Genomic DNA, 21,449 nt, shown 5'->3' with positions numbered 1-21,449 from the left:
CCCCACCCACGTGACTGCAGGCCAGGAGAGGGCAAGGCGAGCCAGTGGGGAGGAGAGCACGTGATGCCCTTGGCTGACTCAGTCCTGCTGGGAACAAGTCAGCCTCTAGACAAACAGCCGGTGTAGCAGTGAATTGCCATGATGCTCTGGGGCCTGGCAGCGGCCTATGCAATCCCACCAGAATTAGTTGAAGCAGATCTCCACCCCGGCCCACATTTCTTAGAAAATAAAAGGCTGTGCTGCAGGCCATAGCTAAATGCCCACATTCCCCTCAGGGCAGATCAAAGGTTATTCAGCCATCCCAAAGGACAGCCTTGCAAGCCAGCTACTTCCTCTTTCTGGAGTTTGTGTGACCCCTGACCCCTAGGCCAGCACCCTCTCAGAGCCAGGTGTCAACTCCCTGGAAGTTCTGCTGAGAAGCAAGTGGGCTTGGCTTTCCCAGGAGAAACACTGATGGACTATGGATATCATCATGGGTATTGCAGAGTGGGGGCAGGGCCAGGCACAAGGACCCCCAAACCAGCCTGGAGTTGTGTGTCCCCCCATAATACCCAGGGCCTCAAGAGTTTCTTCTCTCTCAAAGGGATGACCAGACAACCTCAAATTCACCCCTTCTGGATCCCAGCAATGCTTAATAATAGCGACTTTTTTCCCACAGAGCTTACAAAGCACGTTCACATATGTGAGTTCATTTAATTGTTGCAACAACCCTGTGCAGTAGCAGATGCAGTGCCCATGTTGTAGATGAGGAAGCTGGGCTCACTGTGTCTACAGGACTTGCCCCAGGTCACCCAGTGAGCACATGATATATCCTGGCTAATCCAGGGTCTGTCTTCACATTCCCAGACACTGGTGCAGATCTGCTTTAATTCACATTGTGGCCCTTTGAGTTCAATTCCCACAGCCTGCTCTACGGCAGGTAACAAAAGACCCAATTCCCGCTCCTGGATTTTGAAGATAAATGTGGCTAGTCTTCCCATGTAGCACAATGCCAGGCACTTGGCACAGGTAGGAGGAAAATATATTTTGGGGCCTGGGGTGGAGCGACTTTTGAGGGGCCCTGGCTCACTGAAAGAGGAGGCCAGGGTGAGTCCCACTTCAGGAGTCAGAAGAGGAGGAGCTGAGCGGATAAAAACACCAGACCAGACCTCTGAAGGCCTAGGTTCTAACCAAGGCGCTCTGTGTGACCCTGGGATTGTCACTTCCACCCCTGGGCCTCAATATCCAATGGTGTAAAGCAGGGATGACAACCTCTGCTGGACTTCCTAACCAGGGCATTGCACCTTGGTTTTTGTGATATTTCCTCCTGGGTCCAGACTAGCAACACATAAAAAGGATTAAAACACCATGACCAGGTAGGATTTATTCCAGGAATGCAAGGTTGATCTAACATTTAAACATCAATTAACGAAATACACTATAGAACAAAAGACAAAACCCACATGATCATGTCAAAGACACAGAAAAAGCATTTGATAAAATCTCAAACCTACTCCTTAGGAAAATTCTCAACAAACTAAGAACAGAAAGGAAATTCCTCATCCTGATAAAGGGCCCCTGTTATGGGCTGAATTGCATCCCCCCCAAATTCGTATATTGAAGTACTAATCCCGGTACCTCAGAATGTGACTACATTTGGAGATAGAGTCTTTAAAGAGGTAATTAAGGTTAAAGGAGGTCATTGGGGTGGGCCCTAACCCAATATGACTGGTGCCCTTAGAAGAAGAGCAGATTAGCACCCACATACACACAGAGAGAAGACCATGTGAAGACATAGAGAGAAGATGGGCATCTGTAAGCCTAGGAGAGAGACCCTCAGAGGAAACCAACAATGTTAACACGTTGATCTTGGCTTTCTCGCCCCCATAACTGTGAGTAAATAAATTTCTGTTGTTTAAGCTCCCCAATCTGTGGTACCTTGTTACGGCAGCCCTAGAAAACTAATACAGCCCCTATGAAAACCCTGCAGCTAACATCATACTTAAGGGTGAAAGACTAAATGCTTTCCCCACTAAGATCAGAAACAAGGCCAGATGTCTACTCTCACCACTTCTACTTGACACTGCACTGTTGAAAATGCAATTAGTGCAATAAGGCAAGAAAAACGAATTAAAGGCATCCAGATTGCAAAGGAAGAAGTAAAACTGTCTTTAGTTGCAAATGATATGATCCTGTATGTAGAAAATCCTAACAAATGTTTTAAAAAACCCTACTAGAACAAAGGTCTCTGGATACAAAGTAAATATACAAAAACTAATTGTATTTCTATAAACTAGCAATAAACAATCCGAAAATGAAATTGAGAAAACAATTTCATTCACAATGGCATCAGAAAGAATAAAACCTGAACACAGAAGACTATAAAACATTGCTGAGCGGAATTAAAGAAAATCTAACTAAATGGAGAGACATTCCACTTTCATGGATTGGAAGACTCACTATTGTTAAGATGGCAATTATTCCCAGATTCATCTACTGATTCGATGCAATCCTATCAAAATCCTACAGCCTTCTTTTTCTTTCCTTAAAGAAAGCAGAAGTGGATCCTAAAATGTATATGGAAAAGCAAAGGTATTAGAAATAACCAAAACAATTTTGAAAAAGAAAAAATTGGAGGGGCCGACCCTGTGGCTTAGCGGATAAGTGCGCGCGCTCCGCTGCTGGCGGCCCGGGTTCGGATCCCGGGCGCGCACCACTTCTCCGGCCGTGCTGGGGCCGTGTCCCACATGCAGCAACTAGGAAGATGTGCAGCTATGACATACAACTATCTACTGGGGCTTTGGGGGGAAAAAAATAAATAAATAAAATCTTTAAAAAAAAAAGAAAAAGAAAAAAAGAAAAAATTGGAAAACTTATACTACCTGATTTCAAAAGTTGCTATGAAACTCAAATAATCACAACTATATGGTATGGAGAAAAGATAGACATATAGATCAAAGGAACAGAATAGTCCAGAAAGAAACAGTTAAATTTATGGTCAATTGATTTTTGACAAAGGTGCCAAGACAATTCCATGGGGAAAGATAATCTTTTCAACAAGTGGCGCTGGGACAGTTGGATATCCACGTGCAAAAACGTGAATTTACACAGTTACTTCATACCATACACAAAATAAATTTCAAATGGATCATAGATGAGAGCTAGAACTATAAAAGATCTAGGAAAAAAAATAGGAGAAAATCTTTGTGACCTTGGGTTAGGCAAAGATTTCTTAGATACGACACCAAAAACACAATTAATAAAATGAAAAATTGATAAAATGGATTTCATAAAGATTAAAACCTTTTGGCTTTCAAAAGACACAATTATGAAAATGAAAAGACAAGCCATACACTGAGAGAATATGTTTACAAATCATATATCTCATAAAGAACTCTTTTTTTTGTTTTTTAAATTTTATTTATTTATTTTTTCCCCCAAAGCCCCAGTAGATAGCTGCACGCCATAGCTGCACATCCTTCTAGTTGCTGCATGTGGGACGCAGCCCCAGCACCGCCGGAGAAGCAGTGCGTCGGTGCGCGCCCGGGATCCGAACCCGGGCCGCCAGCAGCGGAGAGCACACACCCAGCCGCTAAGCCACGGGGCCGGCCCTCATAAAGAACTCTTAACAACTAAATAATGAAAAGACAAACAACTAATTAAAAAATGGGCAAAATGAAAGCCAGCCCTGACGGCCTAGTGCTTAAAGTTCGGCGCACTCCTCTTCAGCAGCCTGAGCCAGGTTCCCGGGCAGAGAACCACACCACTTGCCTGTCAGTAGCCATGCTGTGATGGTGGCTCACACAGAATAACTTAAAACTATACACAACTATGTACTGCGGCTTTGGAGGGGGAAAAAGGAAGAAAAAAAGGAGGAAGATTGGCAACAGATGTTAGCTTAGGGCAAATCTTCCCCTGCAAAAAAAAAAAATGGGCAAAAGATTTTAATAGACATTTCATAAAAAAGATATATGAATGGAGAAGCAGCACACAAAAAGATGCTAAACATCATTAGTTCTAAGGAAATGAAAATTAAAACCACAATGAGATACCATTACATATCCAGTAGAATGACTTCAGTCCAAAAAATGGATAATACCAAGTTTTAGGAAGATGTGGTGAAATTGGAACCTGCATATATTGCTGGTGGCAATGTAAAATTATACAACCACTTTGGAAAATGGTTTGGCAGTTTCTTAAAAAGTTACATACATACATACCATAAACCCCAGAAATTCTACTTCTAGTTATCTGCCCAAGAGAAATAGAGACACATGTCCACACAAAGACTTGTACACAAATGACTGTAGTAGCATAATTCATAATAGGCAAAAGCTGGAAACAACCCAAATGTCCATATTGAAATGTTGAACCGACAAACTGTGGTATATCCATATGAGAGAATATTGTTCAGCAATAAACAGGAACAAATTTTTTTCCAGCTTTATTGAGATGTAATTGACATACAAAAGAACAAACTTTTAATTCATGCTACCACATGGACAAATTTCAAGTGCTTAAGTGAATGAAGTCACACAAAAGATGATATATTGTATGATACCACTTATAGGAAATATCTAGAAAGGGAAATCCCTAGAGGCAGAAAGCAGATAAGTGGTTGTCTGGGGCTGGGGATAGGAGAGGGGCTGACTATAAAAATGCACGAGAGGGGCTAGCCCGGTGGCCCAAGCGGTTAAGTGCGCGTGCTCCGCTGTGGTGGCCCGGGGTTCGCCGGTTCAGATCCTGGCACGCACCGACGCACCGCTTGTCAGGCCATGCTGTGGTGCCGTCCCATAGAAAGTGGAGGAAGATGGGCACAGATGTTAGCCCAGGGCAAGTCTTCCTCAGCAAAAAAAAGAGGAGAATTGGCAGATGTTAGCACAGGGCTGATCTCACACACACACACAAAAAATGCATGAGAGAACTTTTTGGGGTGACAAAAATGTTCTAAATCTGGACTGTGGTGATGATTACACAAATGTGTAAATTGACTAAAAATCATTCACCTGTACATACACAATGGCTGAAGTTCATGGCATGTACAATATATCCCAATGAAGCTGTTTAAAAAACAAACAGTAGAAAACACTATCCAACTCATTTTATGAGTCCAGCATTACACTGATACCAAAACCAGACAAAGATACTACAAGAAAAGTATTTAGGGTGAAGTGTACTTATGTCTACAATTTACTTTCAAATGTGCCAAAACCAAGACAGATTAATAAATAGATGTGGCAATGAATAGATGAATAAAGATGGGATCAAGGATGTTCAGTAAAATGGTAGAATCTAGCATTAGGTATTTGGGTGTTCACTGCAAAATTCTTTCAACTTTGCAGTACATTTGAAATCTTTAAAAATAAAATGGTAAAAGGAAATGTAATCGTAATGCATGACACGGCTCAGCCGAGAATAATTTTTATAAACTCAAAGAATGTAAATAATATTGATTTAATCCAAAAAGGATGATAAAAACAAAGTTAAAAAAATAGTTGGCAAGTGGGAGGGATGAGTGTGTGTGCGGTGTGAGAGCTAAATCATCTTCCACGTCAGTAGAGAATATCTGAAAACTTAAAAACCAAGACATGACAGCATAAGCATGGGTTAAGAGATAAAGACACAAGCGCCAGAAGAAAGAGCTGTTAGAGGTGAGTGATTACCGCTGGGGACTGAGAACCGCAGGGTGGGGGGGTCAGGGAACTGCTGTTCGTCATTATAAGCCTTGTAGTATTATTTGACGTCAAACTAGTGTCTGTATTACTTTGATAAACATTAAGTTTTAAAAATTAGTCACAAAAAGCCAGTGCTTACGCTCTAAGAAAAGTAACAAGCAGGTCCTACGTGCGTCCGCAGCCCGAGGCCCCCGCCTGGTTGGGGCGGATGGTCAGGCAGGAGACCGAAGTTGCCCAAGGCTGGCTCCCTTGGGTCAGGGCTGCTTCTCTGTGGAGGGCTCCTCACTGCTGAGGGGGCTGGAGAGGCCTCTCACCTCCAGAGTCTCCAGATCCTGCCTCTGCCTCACCTGGTGCTGTGGGGGTTGGAGGTTGCAGGAGCCTGGTGCCTGCATCCCCCTCTGCCTCTCTTGTTCCTCTTGGCTCCTGACTGGCTGGGCAGCTGCAGCTGGAGATCCTGGAAGCCTGCCTGGAGGAGGAAAGCATGGCCTGGCTAGGCAAAGAGAATCTGACATCTGGGATGTGGTGTGGCACCGGGTCCTATGAAGAGAGTCTGTGCCTAGCCCTTACAGAGAAGAGTACGACGCTGGACATTTATAAAGCATTTTGAGGAGAGAAGGTGGAGCCTAGAACAAGCAAGTGTGTTGTCAGGCCCAGAGCTCTGGACTAAGCCAAGTGGAGAGGAAAGTGGGATCCTGCTATTTCATGCCCAAGTTCTCCGTGCTCGTTCCACTGGGATTTCTCCCTCCCATGATTCTGCTGAGCTTCAGGGTAAAAAGCTGCCGAGTGAGGGAACACGTGTCACAAGTAGGGGCTCTCTGCTTGGGTGAGACTCTGGCCAGGCTCCCCTGTGTTCACAGCCTCCTCTGTGGCCAAGGGTCCTGGCTGCCTTTGCTCCTCGAGGCCGGCAGAAGTTGGTCCCTCATGGTAATGGGCTGAGGAGACTGGACACAAAGCTTCCCTGGGAGGCCGCTGTGATGTTCCCACCCAGAGCCTATAAGAGCAGAGTTGGGTGTCTAAACTGGTCACCAGTGGAGGAGGTCTAGAGCACAGCCAGCAGAGCGGGGCCAGCTGGTCCGAGGAGGGAATGAAGCGCAAACATCCAGCTCCATGCAGGGCCCAGAAGAAGCTGGAAGGCACAGAGGCCAAGTCAACCAAGGTCGCCGGAGGCCTGGGGCAGAGCTGCTCACCTGTTACCATACACGTGCACATCCTGGGCACGGAAAGAGAGCTCGCTGGGCTCAGACGATGGCACTGAATTCCAGGGCGCATCCCGGGTAAGTCTATCCCACGCCCGAGGAGTTAGTGAACAGGTCGTAGTGAGCTCAGTTACAAGACATCAGCCCCAGCGGCACTGGGGGCTCCAGCCCAGCTCCCATCACAAGCCTCTGGCTCACAGGTCTGGGCATAGGTCCCTCGTCCCTCGAACTGTATGTCTCTCAGCCTCCTGGGGTCACTCAGTCTTGCTTGTCTCCCACCATCTCCCACAATCCGGAAGCCTCAGGTGCCAGGCCACGCAGTTCACCTTACAAGAGTAATAACCAAAGCAGCTGTCATGCACTGAAGAATGTTGCAATGGGCCAAGTATTTTATACACATCATTTGAGTTTTGCCAGAGGGAAAAAAAGTATCATTGCCCATTTTACAACCAAGGCTGAGGCTTAATTTTCCGTGTCAGCTTGGCTAGGCTCTGGTGCCGATGTGTGTCCAAGCACAGTCGGGATATTGTGGTAAAGGTGTTTTCTAGCTGTGATTGACATTTCATCAGTAGACTTTGAGTAGAGCAGATTGCCCCACATCATGTGGGTGGGCCTCACCCATTCAGTTGAAGGTCTTCAGAGAAAAGACTGAGGTCCTTGAGAGGAAGAAGGAATTCTGCCTCCAGACTGCCTCTGGATCGAAACCCCAACATCAACTCTTCCCTGGGTCTGCAGCCTGCCGGCCGGCCCTGCAGATTTCAGACTTGCCGGCCCCACAATCCCGTGAGGCAATGCTTTAAAATAAATCTCTCTATATACACCTCCTATGGGTTCTCTCTCTTTGTACATAGTCTCTATTGGTGACTAATAGAGGCTCAGCAAAGGTAACCCCCGGTCACACACCAAGGAAGAGGCAGTGCTGGCATTCAGACCCAGGCCAGGTCAGCTCCGAAGCCATGTTCTTAACCAACCACCACAACCACCCTTTCATCTCAGACTCTGAGGGGCTTGAGTCAGATGATGCCCAGATCCAGTGTCCGAGGGTCCCTAACTCCACATGGCATCTCACGGGAATGACGGCGGGAGGGAAAGGACATGTCGCTCCTTTCGAGGCTGCACCCAATGAGCCTCCTCTCAGTCCTTCCTGTGCCACAGGGGCCTCGCTGGGGTATCACCTCTCAGGGCGAGATCTTCTTAGTCTGACCTGGGTTTCTAATAAATTCTTACACAGAGCACTGCACAGGAGGGGCTATGTGAACCCAGGAAACCTCAATTCATATGCCACAGCACCACCTACTGGTCAGTGAATGTGGTCAAAGGCGGTAAATGAATCACATCCGGTCTATGAGGCCACTAGAGCATTATCCCATTTCACAGACTGGCAAACAGAGGTTTTGCTCTTCACTTTTACTCAGTCACTTAATCGTCTATTCAATGCCAGGCACATGCTAGGTGTTGGGGTTTCAAAGAGCCACGTTCCCTCAGAGGGATTTACAGAACCAGTAGGGGAGAAAAACAAGTAAAGACATAACTGAAAGGGGTCCAGTGGGGACACCAAAGGGAGGAAGTGTCCTGGGGAAGGAAAGGCTTCACCGAGGAGGTGGTGTGATCTTGGGCTGAGTTTCTGAAATTCTGGAGGGGTCTGCCAGGCTGACTGGAGGGAGGGTGGGGGTCTTTTGATTCTAAGTTCAGAACGCTTCCACAAGCACAGCAGGACAGGGGCCAGGAAGGGCATCTTAGAGAGCAAATCATGGGTATGGCAAGATCTCAGTGTGACTTGAGAGCAGGTGCGAGACAAGACACAGCTGCACACGATGGGGAGAATGAACCAGGCTTCAGCCTCCAGCATCGCACACAGCGTGGGCCACAGAACACCTCTGCCAGTCCCACCATGAGGCCCGTTGTCTGCGAAGCTAAGGAGGCTGAACTTTATCTCCTGAACAAGGGAGAGTCACGTGAGGGTGTGAAGCCAGTGAGTAAAATGATCTGATTGTTTAGAAAGATAACCTTGCAGAGTGAGGAAGGGGTGACAGGAGAAGCAGGAAACCATTTAAGAGATTATCATCAAAGCAGGCGATGCTAACTCTCTGAACTCCAGCAGCGGTGGTGGGGAAGAGGGGTCAGAAGAGACAAGAGATATTGAGGAGACAGACTGTCGGGCCAGGTGATGACCTGGAGGTGCAGCGAGAAGCGAGTGGGCCCACAAGATGCCTCCCAGGTTTCTGGCTTGGTTGTCCATTCATGAAACTGGAAATAAAAGGAGTAGATTTGGAAGACAAGATGATGAGGTTGTTCTTGATGTGTTAGCCTATGGGATTTCCACATGTAGCTGCTCAAAAATTAGTTGCATAAGGGGCCGGCCTGGTGGCATAGCGGTAAAGTTGGTGCGCTCTGCTTCGGTGGCCTGGGGTTCCGGGTTCAGATCCTGGGCGTGGACCTATGCACCACTCATCAAGCCATGCTGTGGCAGCGTCCCACATATAAAAAAATAGAGGAACATTGGCACAGATTTAGCTCTGCGACAATCTTCCTCAAGCAGAAAGAGGAAGCTTGGCAACAGAGGTTAGCTCAGGGCCAAACCTTCTCACAAAAAAATTAGTTGGATAAGCAGAATAAAGAGCATTGACTTCCAAGTTTGCACTGACTGAAGAATTCCTTAAAGAGATGCAGGCCCTGATTTCATCACTCCTATATAACCACGCTATCAGAGACCTTTTATTTGAGCTGCAAAAAGGCTGCATAACAAACCAGCCCAAAACGGGGCTCCCACAACAAGCATTTAGTCTCATGCCCGTGAGCCGGCTGGTGACTGCGGGTTGGCTGGGCAGCCCTACTTCAGGGTGTGGGTCCCTGGGCTTGGCTCCAGGCACAGTTCAGGTGTATTTCATGTGTCTCTTGTCCTCTACGATACAGTGGCTACTCAGGGCATGATCTTATGATGAATGGCAGGAGCCCACAGGGGCTAATGAAAACGCACAGTGCCTCTCAAGGCCTAGCTCCAGACGTGCAATAGCGCCAGACTGCATAAATGCACCGTGATTTGTGGGTGGAAGTGGGTGTCGTGAGGACACTATGGCTTCTGCCCACCTGAAAAAAAGTCATATGGCTGGCCAAAGCCAACTGACTCAGTGGGAAGAGAACTATACTCCACCTCTTTCATGCACTGCAAGGTTACAAGGCAAAGGGAATAAGGGATTGGAAACAGCATCCAATCTACCACAGCTGGAGGAGCTCCTTACTGTCCCATTGTTTGCTCTTGTCTCTCTCTGTGTTCAGTCCGTAGGTTGCCCCGGCCTCAAATGCCTTCCGGGCCACCTGTCCCATGGTGTACTGCAAAGATCGTTGGACTCAGATATACAACCTTGGCTCCATTTCCTGATCTTCCCACTAGCCGTGTGATCTTGGTAAAGTCATGTTACATCTGAGTCTATGTGATCTGCTAAAAACTCACCTCATAAGATTGTCATAAAGATTAAATTGGACGGGGTGGCCCTGTGGCCTAGCAGTTAAAGTTCACGCACTCTGCTTCGGTGGCCCAGGTTCACAGGTTCGGTTCCTGGCCGCGGACCTACACTACTCATTGGCAGCCACACTGTGGTGGCAGCCCACACACAAAATAGAGGAAGACTGGCACAGATGTTAGCTCAGGGATAATCTTCCTCAGCGAAAAAAAAAAAAGAAGGTTAAATGGGATGATATATAAGAAAAAACCTTGTCCTGTGTAAAGCGCTTCCTTTAGGCACCAGCTAAAGTCCTCCCTCATCCACAAAGCTTTAAATAACTACCATTTCTTCTCCAGACTCTTACATAGTTGGCATCCAGTGGCTTCTAGATACAAGAAGACTTCCTGGAAAGCTCTTCAGACGTCCTGATCTTTCAGCTGTTTATTCCAATTCACTCAGAGGATATTGGCTTAGATTTCCCCAGGTGACTCCAGTGCACCACGACTGGTCTCTTCCACACTCGTTAGCACTTACTGGAATAGTCCACTATTTCTCATGTGGAAAACGTAGACGTGAGTCCTCGATTCCATTACCAGCACCTCGAGAATGCACTTCTCTGAGCCCCACTTTCCTCAGGTGAAGCAGGGACACTCTCACCTCCCTTACACAGCTTTGGTGAAGTTTCATGGAGATAAACAGGTCACTTGGCACGGTGCCCAGCACAGGAGCTAGTTTTCATATTGCCCTGACTCACGCGGACTCTGTGTAACAGCTCCACTCACCCAGCACAGCACCGAGTCCACAGCCGATGTTTTACTGCGTAAACGCACCGTGATTTGTGGGTAGTAGTTGGTGTCGCTGAGGATGCTGGCTGCTTCCCTCAGATGACGTTCTTCTCTCCCCTCAGGTGTGAGCAAGAATGCACACACAGCCCTGTTTTCCACACAAACATGGCTCACAGGTACATGGGTGACACGTCAAGTGCCAGGTTCTTACCATGCATTTTTCATACATCCCAAGAGTTGACCAGAGAGCAAAGTGTTAACTGTGCTGCTAGAGAACCGTTCACTGACACAAGCTGCAGAAGCTTTCTCCCCCCACCATCTGTCTGGGGAAGGAGAGACTATGCGGGGCGGACGGGAACCCTCCTCTTTTCGTCCTTCCTCTCCAGACCCACCATGTGACATCCTGGAGTGTAAGGCACTAGAACCTGGCATGGAGAAAGAGGTGCTCCGAGCTCCAGTTCTTGGTGTGCAAAGGAAATTCTGGCATAGATCTTTCCAAGCAGATGCCAAAAATATCCTCCCCACCTCTTGTAACTTCCGTTCTTGAGAGACAGAAAAATGAGAAGGCAGAAAAGGTTTGTAAAGGATAAAAACAGATGCATCTAACATCATGAGAAAAATGGCCCAAGAAGAACTGTGTAATTCTCCCTGGGATGCTCTGCTCTGTGAAGTCAAGCATCACACAAGGAATACCTCTGATGTTTTATGGGAAAAGAGAAGCCAAAAACATAAACACACTCAATCCTCCTGAAAAACAGTGCTTCGGTGGTTACGAGAGCCTACAAGGTACAAGACTCAACAGTGACCATGAAAGGAGCCTTAGGACTCAGCATTTGAAAGTGGAGGCCAAACACGGTGATGGTGGAGGGAAGCAGGGGGAAATCTACACAGCTCCTTCACTACTTGCCGCGTGTACACAGAGTGTAACGAACACATTAAATATCATTTCATTTTACCCACCACGCCCTACAGACAACTGGGTTTCTCCCCAATTCAGATGCCTGGAAATGGCATGAGCCAGACGGCTCATCAAGAAACCTGTGAGGTCCTTCTCTGGAAAGTGCCACATCTGGGCTCCAGGAAAGGCTTCCCCAAGAATATACCTCAGATCCGTTAGTCTATTCCCTCTTGTTTTATGGGCAGGTAGGTGACCCCAAGCTTTAAGCCCTTAGCCAAAATATTAAAGTATTTACCTAGCACAAAATGCCTCGAACTTTCACGTATCAGAGTAGCAAGACGCAGAGTTTCTGTTCTCAGGCAGCCAGACCTCATGTGGGCTGTCTTGTGTAAGTTAATCGGCCAGTCAGTGGGGTATGAGGTATGCAGGTTGTGGGCTGGCACGGTGACACCCGGGGCCCTGGAGCTTTACGGCCATTCCCTAATGGCAGGAGCCCTTTTTTCTGCTGAATCCCATCATCCAGCTCAGTGCCTGACCCCAAGAGGCTATCAACCAAACAAGATTGGCGTGTGTGGTGAGATGGGCTTGAATCCAAAAACTGGGAACTGGAGAGCGTGGCCCAACATGCAGTGCCGGCTGTACCATTAGAACGCTATTCATTTAAAGAAATACTTACTGGACGATGTGCCAAGCACTATTCTGAGTGCCGAGAATAAGATTTAGGTTCTGTCGTGAGAGGGCAGGGCTTGCAACTAGTGGGAAAGGCAGTCAGCAAACACTTACATGGTTTAGATAGTGCTGAGTTCTATAAGGGAAAGAAAACAGGGAGGGGTAGATGGGAGATTCTCAGAGGATGGAGTGAAAGATTCCTCTTCCTCCGGGTCCAGACAAGCTGGGAAGGTGCAAGGAGTAAGATCCGGCCAGGAACTCAGGTCCTCTAATCCTGCCTCCCAGGTCGGGCCGAGCCAGCAGACCGCATTTCCGATCCGCTCGGCTACGAGGGACTTCCAAGAGACAAAGTGACTGTCAGTCCAAGAAGCCTTTGAATGCCCTGGCTAGAGTGCCTTTGGGCTGCGGACCCACGTGGGGCCACACCTGGCAAGGCGCCTGGACGGTAGAGAGAACCCCCGCGCTCCCCACACTCCAGCCGGGCTTGCCGCGCATCCGCGACATCCCGGTTCCACTTGCAGAAATCAACATGATCGGAGGCCCGAGTTCTACAGCGACACTGACAGACGCTGAGGCCTCCAGCTCGCCTCTATCTCGGCGGAGGCAAAGTGGCCCCAGGGGCGGGGCCTCGCGAGACCCAAACAAGGCCCACGTGTCAGGGGCGGGGCCACCGCAATGACGTCACGGAGCGCGCGTGCGCGAGTGGGTTCACGCGCTGGCGTACCCTTGCTGCAGGGCCGTAAAGCGCGGAAGGTCGCCGCGGTCTCCCGCTTCCCCGGAACTTTGTCCTCCCTCCGGCCCGCCCCCCTTCCCCTTCCCTGTCCCCCTGTCGGGCCCCCGTGGTCCCCGGCACCTGTTGTGGCTGCGGCCCCGCTTCGGCCGGGGTGTTCCCGAGCGCGGAGCCCGTGCGGGCCCATGAGGTAAGGAGACAGCTGCGGGGCCGCGCGGGCCTTAGCGCGCCGGGACCCCCAGCGTCCCCTCAGTCCGCTTTGGTCTCGCTCAGGGGTGGCCCCGGCCGTCCCTCGTTTCCGGTCAGTTCTGCCTCGTCCTCCCGGGAAGGCGCGTCCTGGCGCCAAGACTCTGCCCGCCCGGGCCGGGAGGGGTCCGCCTGATCCACCTCAGCCTCTGCCGCTGTGCCCCGTCCGCCGGAGGGGGTCCGGGCGTCGGGGACCGAGCTCGGCTGCCTCGCACCGTCTCTTCCAGGCGTCCGCAGCTCAGCTCGGAAGTCCAGGGCGGTCGGGGTCACCTCACTGCCGGCTCCCCGCCTCGGGCTTACACACCCCCGCAGCGCAGACGAGGCTTCTCTGCAGGTGAAATTTCCCGCGTGGAAACGTGTGGTCCGCTTGTGCTTTACTAACTATTAAGACGGCTGCAGAATAAGGCAGTGAAGTGCCCTGGGAAAATCTAGGCTAGGGCAGTGAGCTTTCTTCTTAATGTTTGATCCCTTGGGACAGACGTGAATGTCACTCAGGTTTGATTCAGGGATCTTCAAGTCCGTTTCCTCCATGCGCGTAAGCATGTATCTGGGGATGTTCGCGGGGTGGGGGGCAAGGGTTTTCTAGTGCTAGGAATTTGTATTCATTTCTTGAACTTGCCTTTGATTTGGTACACTTGTTGAAAAATACAGCACCCTGGACCTGCAGGATCAGAGTCTCCAGAGAGGGAGCCTGGGAGCGCGCGCGTGCGTGCGTGCGTGCGTGCGTGCGTGTGTGTTTTTAAGCAAGTGTCCCAGGTGGCTCTCTCCCTTCTCTCTCTCTCTTTTTTCCTGAGGAAGAGTTGCCCTGAGCTAACATCTGTTGCCGATCTTCTCTATTTTGTATGTGAGCCGCCATCACAGCATGGCTACTGACAGACAAGTGGTGTAGGTTGGCTGAGGGGAACCAATGCTGGGCCAGGAGGCGCAGAGGGCGCTGAACTTAACCTCTAGGCCACCAGGGCTGGTCCCCAGATGGCTCTTATGCTGAGGCAGGTGTGGGAAATGTTGTGTTAACCCGCCCATACTCCTCAGTCTTCCTCCTGACCAGCAACCCATTTGTACACTATGCTGCGACCATACAGAGGAACAACTCAGAGGGAGTTAGAGCTGTCCTCTTGTTCTTGCTGTGTAAGCAGGTCTGAGCATAACCGGCCCCAGTATTAAGGTTGTTTAGCAGAAATGCTTCTTCTTAGCAGAGAATGTTATAGTCATTTAATTTTTTTTAATATAATTTCCTTTAAACCAGCGTATGCGTTTTATTTCTGTGTCTTTGACATCTTCACTTTCTTCTCTATTGACTTTACCTCCTTTGCTATCAAGCTTTGCCTTGGTTTTGCTGCCGTACCTGTCAAATAGACTCTGGTGCCTTCCTTTCTTTCCGTGTTTGCATCCACTTTAAATCCTTTCCGCCACCCCATGCCCTTCACTAACTCTTTTAAAGGTCATGATGAATACAAGGTAAAAAATCCTTTTCTTGGTTCTTGTCACCTTGGGCGTTTAACATTGTTTGTTCAGTCTTGAAACTCATCTGTTACTATGTTTCTTCTCCCTGCTAGGGGATGTGCCTTGTGGTTCTGTGCTCACAGCTCCTTTCTTTCCTCATCTGGTCTTATTTTAAAGGTAGCGTAGGTAGCGTGGAGTAATGATTAAATGGCAGACTCTAGTGCCAGGCTGGCAGGGTTTGAATGCTGGCTCTGCTGTTCGCCTACGTATTATAGAATGTTGGGGGAGTCACTTCACTTCCCTGTGTCTCGGGTTTCTCAAGAGTAGAGTGAAAAATGTGATATCGATCTTATAGGGTTGTGAGGATTAAGTCAGTTCTATACATAACGTAGGGTCTGGCACAGTGTAACTACCTGTATCAATATTACCTTTTTCTTTTTTTAAAATTCTTTCAGGGGCCAGCCCCGTGGCGTAGCGGTTAAGTGCGCGCGCTCTCCTGCTGGCAGCGCGGGTTTGGATCCGGGGCACGCACTGATGCACCGCTTGTCAGGCCATGCTGTGGCGGCGTCCCATATAAAGTGGAGGAAGATGGGCACAGATGTTAGCTCAGGGCCAGTCTTCCTCAGCAAAAAAAAAAAAAAAAAAAAAAACCAAAAAAGAGGAGGATTGCCATGGATGTTAGCTCAGGGCTGATCTTCCTCCCAAAAAAATAAAATAAATAAATAAATAAAATTCTTTCAGCTTGTTTAGATAGCCCCTCTAATCTGGGGGCCCTGCCTTGGATCTCAGAATCATCATTGAATGTTTTCCCATCTCCTTTGTTCTCTGTTCTCATTTGTTCATCATTTTGTATGTCGGAGGTGCCTAAGCTGAATCTAGGAAAACCATGATCAAGTTATAATTGGTCCCTGCTTTCAGAGAGCTCCGTTATAATAGGGGACTAAAGCTACCACTTAACTGAGTGCTTCTTAGGTGCCAATTGTTGTGTTTTTCCTGTATCATCTGATTTAGTGTTTGCAGCAAAAATGGGAGGTATTTTTCTAGCCCATGTTGTAGATGAGGATCCTGAAGCACAGAGACTGAGTAACTTGCTCAAAGTCATACCGCTAATGAGAGGTAGGGGAGACTTTCAAACCTAGATCTGCCTGCCTCTCAAGGGCATATCCTCAGCTGGGTTGCTGTGTTGCTTCCCTGATTGGCAAACACCATTACCCAGCGTGGTAAGCTCTGTGCTGGGAGAACTTCAGGGTGTTATGGGAGAACATGGACGAGTTGAACCTAGTGTTGGGGAAGACGGGGTGAGATAAGATGTCACATGGGCTGAGAGCTGAGGGGATTATCTTTATTTGGGGAGAGGGGTGGCAGGACCTATGCCAGTTAGAAGGAACAGTATGCACAAATCCTGGAGGTGAGAGGAAGAGTTTATGCCTGACATGTTTGAGGAGTTACAAACATGCCTGGCATGCAGGCATACCTCGGAGATATTGCAGGTTTGGTTCCAGACCACTGCAATAAAGTGAGTCACACTAATGTTTTGGTTTCCCAGTGCAGATAAAAGTTATGTTTACTATACTGTAGTCTAAGTGTGCAATAACCTTATGTCTGAACAGCTAATGTACCTACTTTAGCTAAAAAATAACTTTATTGGTAAAAAATGCTAACCATCATGTGAGCCTTCAGCGAGTCACAATCTTTTTGCTGGTGGAGGGTCTTGCCTCCATGTTGTTGGCTGCTGACTGATCAGGGTGCTGGTTGCTGAAGGCTGAGGTGGCTGTGGCAGTTTCTTAAAATAGGACAACAGTGAAGTTTGCCACATTGATTGACCCTTCCTTTCATGTCGATTTCTCTGTAGCATGCGATACTGTTTGATAGCGTTTTCAAAATTAGAATCAATCTTCTCAAACCCTGCCGCTCCTTTATCAGCTATTTATGTAGTATTATAAATCCTTTGTTGTCATTTCAGCAGTTTTCACAGCATCTTCACCAGGAGTAGATTCCATCTCAAGAAACCACTTTGCCCATCCATAAGAAGCAACTCCTCATCCGTTCAAGTTTTATCATGAGATTGCAGCAATTCAGTTATATCTTCGGGCTCCACTTCTAATTCTAGTTCTCTTGCTGTTTCCACCACATTTGCAGTTACTTCCTCCAATGAAGTCTTGAACCTCTCGAAGTCATCCATGAGGGTTGGAATCAACTTCTTCTAAACTCCTGTTAATGTTGATATTTTGACCTCTTTCTGTGAATCACGAATGTTCTTAATGGCATCTAGAATGGTGAATCCTTTCCAGAAGGTTTTCAATTTACTTTGCCCAGATCCGTCAGAGGATCACTATCTATGGCAGCTATAGCCTTACAAAATGTATGTCTTAAATAATAAGACTTGAAAGTTTAAATTACTCCTTGTTCCATGGGCTGCAGAATGGACGTTGTGTTAGCAGGCATGAACATAACATTAATCTTGTACGTCTCCATCAGAGCTCATGGGTGACCAGGTGCATTGTCAATGAGCAGTAATATTTTGAAAGGAATCTTTTTCTGAGCAGTAGGTCTCAGCAGTGGGCTTAGAATACTCAGTAAACCATGTTGTAAACACATGTGCTGTCGTCCAGACTTTGTTGTTCCATTTATAGAGCACAGGCAGAGTAGATTTAGCATGATTCTTAAGGGCCCTAGGATTTTCGGAATGGTAGATGAGCATGGGCTTCAGCCTAAAGTCACCAGCTGCATTAGCCCCTAACAAGAGAGTCGGCCTGTCCTTTGAAGCCAGGCGTTGACTTCTCCTCTCTAGCTGTGCAAGTCCTAGATGGCATCTTCTTCCAATGTAAGGCTGTTTCGTCTGCATTGAAAATCTGTTGTTTAGTGTAGCCACCTTCATTAATTATCTTAGCTAGATCTTCTGGGTAACTCGCTGTAGCTTCCACATCAGCACTTGCTGCTTCACTTTGCACTTTTATGTTATGGAGATGGCTTCTTTCCTTAAACATCTTGAACCAACTTCTGCTAGCTTCATACTTTTCTTCTGCAGCTTCCTCACCCCTCAGCCTTCATAGACTGGAAGAGAGTTAGAGCCTTGCTCTAGATTAGGCTTTGGCTTAAGGGAATGTTGTGGCTGGTTTGATCTTGTATCCAGACCACTCAGACTTTCTCCATATCAGCAATAAGGCTGTTTCACTTTCTTATCATTTGTGTGTTCACTGGATAGCACTTTTATTTATTTATTTTTTTTGGTGAGGAAGACTCGCTCTGAGCTAACATCCATTGCCAGTCCTCCTCTTTTTGCTGAGGAAGACAGTCTCTCAGCTAACATCTGTGCCCACCTTCCTCTACTTTGTACGTGGGATGCCACCACAGCATGGCTTGATGAACGGTGCATAGGTCCGCGCCCAGGATCCGAACCTGCGAACACCGGGCCGCCAAAGCAGAGTGCGTGAACTTAACCACTAAGCCACCGGGCTGACCCCTGGAGTAGCACTTTTAATTTCCTTAAAGAACTTTTCCTTTGCGTTCACAAGTTGGCTGTTTGGTCCAAGAGGCCTAGCTTTTAGCCTGTCTCAGCTTTCGAGATCCCTTCCTCACTAAGCTTAATCACTTCTAGGTTTAAAGTGAGACTAAAGATTTAAAGTGAGAAAAGTACAACTCTTCCTTTCACTTGAAATCAAAAGGCCATTGGCCAGCCCCTGGCTTTGCGGTTAAGTGCGTGTGCTCCGCTGCTGGCGGCCCTGGTTCGGAACCGCGGGCGCGCACCGATGCACCGCTTCTCCGGCCGTGCTGAGGCCGCATCCCGCATACAGCAACTAGAAGGATGTGCAACTATGACATACAACTATCTACTGGGGCTTTGGGGGAAAACATAAATAAATAAGACTAAAAAAAAAAAAAAGAGAAAAATCAAAAGGCCATTGTAGGGTTATTAATTGGCCTAGTTTCAATATTTTGTGTCTCAGAGATAGGGAGGCCCAAGAAGAGGGAGGGAGACGGGGAACGGCTGGGCAGTAGTGCAGTTAGAACATACACACATTTATTGATTAAGTTCGCTGTCTTATATGGGCATAGTTCATGGTGCCCCAAAACAATTACAGTACTAACATCAAAGATCACGATCACCATAACAAATTTAGTAATATGAAGAAGTTTGAAATATTGCGAGAATTACCGAAATGTGACACAGAGACATGAAGGGAGCAATTGCTGTTGGAAAAACGGCGCCATTAGACTTGCTCAACACGATGTTGCCACAAACCTTCAATTTGTAAAAAATGCAATATCTGCAAAGCACAATACAGCGAAGTGATGAAAGAAGAAGAGATCATCAAGAAAATGATACATGCCTATAGTTCTGTCTGGTTTGATGATAGTGTGAGAAGAGAGGAAAGAAGAGAAATGAGACCAGAGATAGGATATGAGCCAGAGCGTAAAGGATCTTGCCCTTCATATTAAGGAGTTTGACTTTCCTGAGAGCATTAGAAAGTCACTGAAGGGTTTTAAGCAGGGGCGTGATAGTATTTTCACTTTAGAAGACTTGCTCAGGCCCCTGTGTAAAGATCGTGGGATGTGGGGAGAATGGTGTGCAGATTAGAGGCTGGAAGCCCTGTTAGGAAACTTCTGCAGTAATCTGAATGAGAAGGGATGGTGATCTGTACTCAGGTAATGGCAGTGGAGATAGAAATAGATCAGTCAAAGGGAAATTTACAATGTAGAATTGTTAGGCCTTGATGGACTGGATAGAGGAGATGAGAGAAAGGGAGGAATCCAGGATAACACCCAGGATTCTAGTATGTTGTGTCACTGAGGGACATAGGAAGTGGAGCGGATTTTGAGATTGAGGAAAATGGGTTTACCTTTTGGCTGTGCTCAGTCTGACCTATGGGAATCCAAGTGGAGATGGCCATTCTTCAGCTAGATATGCAGGTGTCAAGCTTAGGATGGCTGTGGGATAGGCCATCAGTCATGGTAAAAGAGGAGATCACCCCGGAGAGTGGTGGAACGAGAAGAGAAGCTGGTTCCGAGAACCCTGAGGGACGTCAGCACATAAGGGATGGGCAGAGAGAAGCCAGCAAAGACTTGAGCAGGGAGGTAGGTGTCAAATAAAACAAGGAAAGAGTGTGTGAGTAGGAGGAGCAATCAGCAGTATTATCTGCTGCAGAGAGGTCAGATGAGATGCTGCCCAGAAAGTATCCTAGGAAATTAGCAACGTTAGCATTCTTGGTGAGATGAGTGTCAGAGGCGTGGCTGGGCAGAAGCCTGACCCCTTCTGGTTCGGTAGAGGGTAGGATGGGGGAAAAGTGAAAAACAGATAATATAAGCATTCTACACATTATTTGTCAAGTGAAAAAGGCAAGGCAGGCTGTGAAATACATGTTAACAGTAAATTTTTGCTTAACCAGCTGGGAGACTGTGCAATCACTAAGGTGTAAGAAAAGAAGGACTTAAGACAAAGGTGGTGGCAAACAAGTGGACATTGCTGCAAAAAAAAAATTGGGGGAAAATATCCTGAACACTGGTATTGCTTCTCTTTGTGTGGTGCGAAATCTTAATTTCCTCCTGTATTTGAGTTTTTGCAAAGACCATAATTTTTATAATTTAGAACTTAAAATGCTGAGGAGAAGGAGGGGAAACATTGAAGGTACATGAAAGAGGGAGGACAGTTGATGGAGGTGGAGAAGGAAGGAGTGGGATCCAGGGCTCTTGTGGAGGGACTGACTTTTGACCCTGTGACAGAAGGAAGAGATGCTTGCAGATGCAAGTAGGTTTATAGGTGGAGTTTCAGGGAATGAGATGAGACAGGTTATGTTCTTAGGATGAAGGAAGAAAGGAGGTGGGGTCAAAGATTGGGAGAGGTCAAAGATTGGGTTTAGAACCTGAACGTAGACAGATCTGCCTGTGGCTTAACATGCAGTAGCTGGAGCTGGGTAGGGGTGCCCGCTAGTGTAAGCCACAAAGAAACAGGGTGTTTTTCAAGCATGACCAAGTGGTAGTAGTTTGGAAGCGAGGATGACGAGGACCCTACCTCTTGATGGTGAGGTCAGTGGAACAGGGCTGGTCATGTGGCAGCGGCAGTTCCCTCAGAAGAGCCACATTTCCATTGAGACAGAAGGTGGAGAGAACATTAGCGAAGAGGTGGGTGTTTAGCTTTGGAAAGGAAGTTCTAGAGGGCACAGTGGAGAGGTTTGGAGGGGAGGAAAGCAGAGAGAGAGGTTGGGTCAGGGGAGAGAAATTGGTCATGTGGAGATTACAGGAAGACTAGCTGTGTGGAGAAGCTTCTATCTTGAGACAGAGTTCTGCAGGGACCGAGGACGTAAGGCATGGTGGCAACCACAAGGTGGCCAAAATAATCATCTCCAGTTGGATAGGATTGCTCTTGAGATGCAGTCTGTGAGTGCAT

The 21,449-nt window shown here is 47.5% G+C and overlaps 1 protein-coding gene across 2 annotated transcripts in view; it reads left to right on the top strand.

Annotated features, from left to right (window-relative positions):
• Positions 1–13,392: 13,392 nt before the first annotated feature.
• Positions 13,393–21,449, top strand: part of LOC131396195 (pyruvate dehydrogenase phosphatase regulatory subunit, mitochondrial) — a 52,560-nt gene continuing 44,503 nt past the window's right edge. Inside the window, exon 1 of one of the 2 annotated variants that reach the window (XM_058528263.1) lies at positions 13,393–13,565. The gene's annotated coding sequence lies outside the window, so the exon portion shown is untranslated. Of the gene's footprint in view, positions 13,566–13,593; positions 13,956–21,449 lie in introns of those variants that run through there. The other variant, XM_058528264.1, reaches the window with a different exon arrangement.

This window comes from Diceros bicornis, chromosome 32, assembly GCF_020826845.1.
Source record: "Diceros bicornis minor isolate mBicDic1 chromosome 32, mDicBic1.mat.cur, whole genome shotgun sequence".
NCBI classification, from domain to species: domain Eukaryota; kingdom Metazoa; phylum Chordata; class Mammalia; order Perissodactyla; family Rhinocerotidae; genus Diceros; species Diceros bicornis.
The sequence above is the reverse complement of the archived record's forward strand: the minus strand, read 5'-3'. Positions and strand labels throughout refer to the sequence as shown.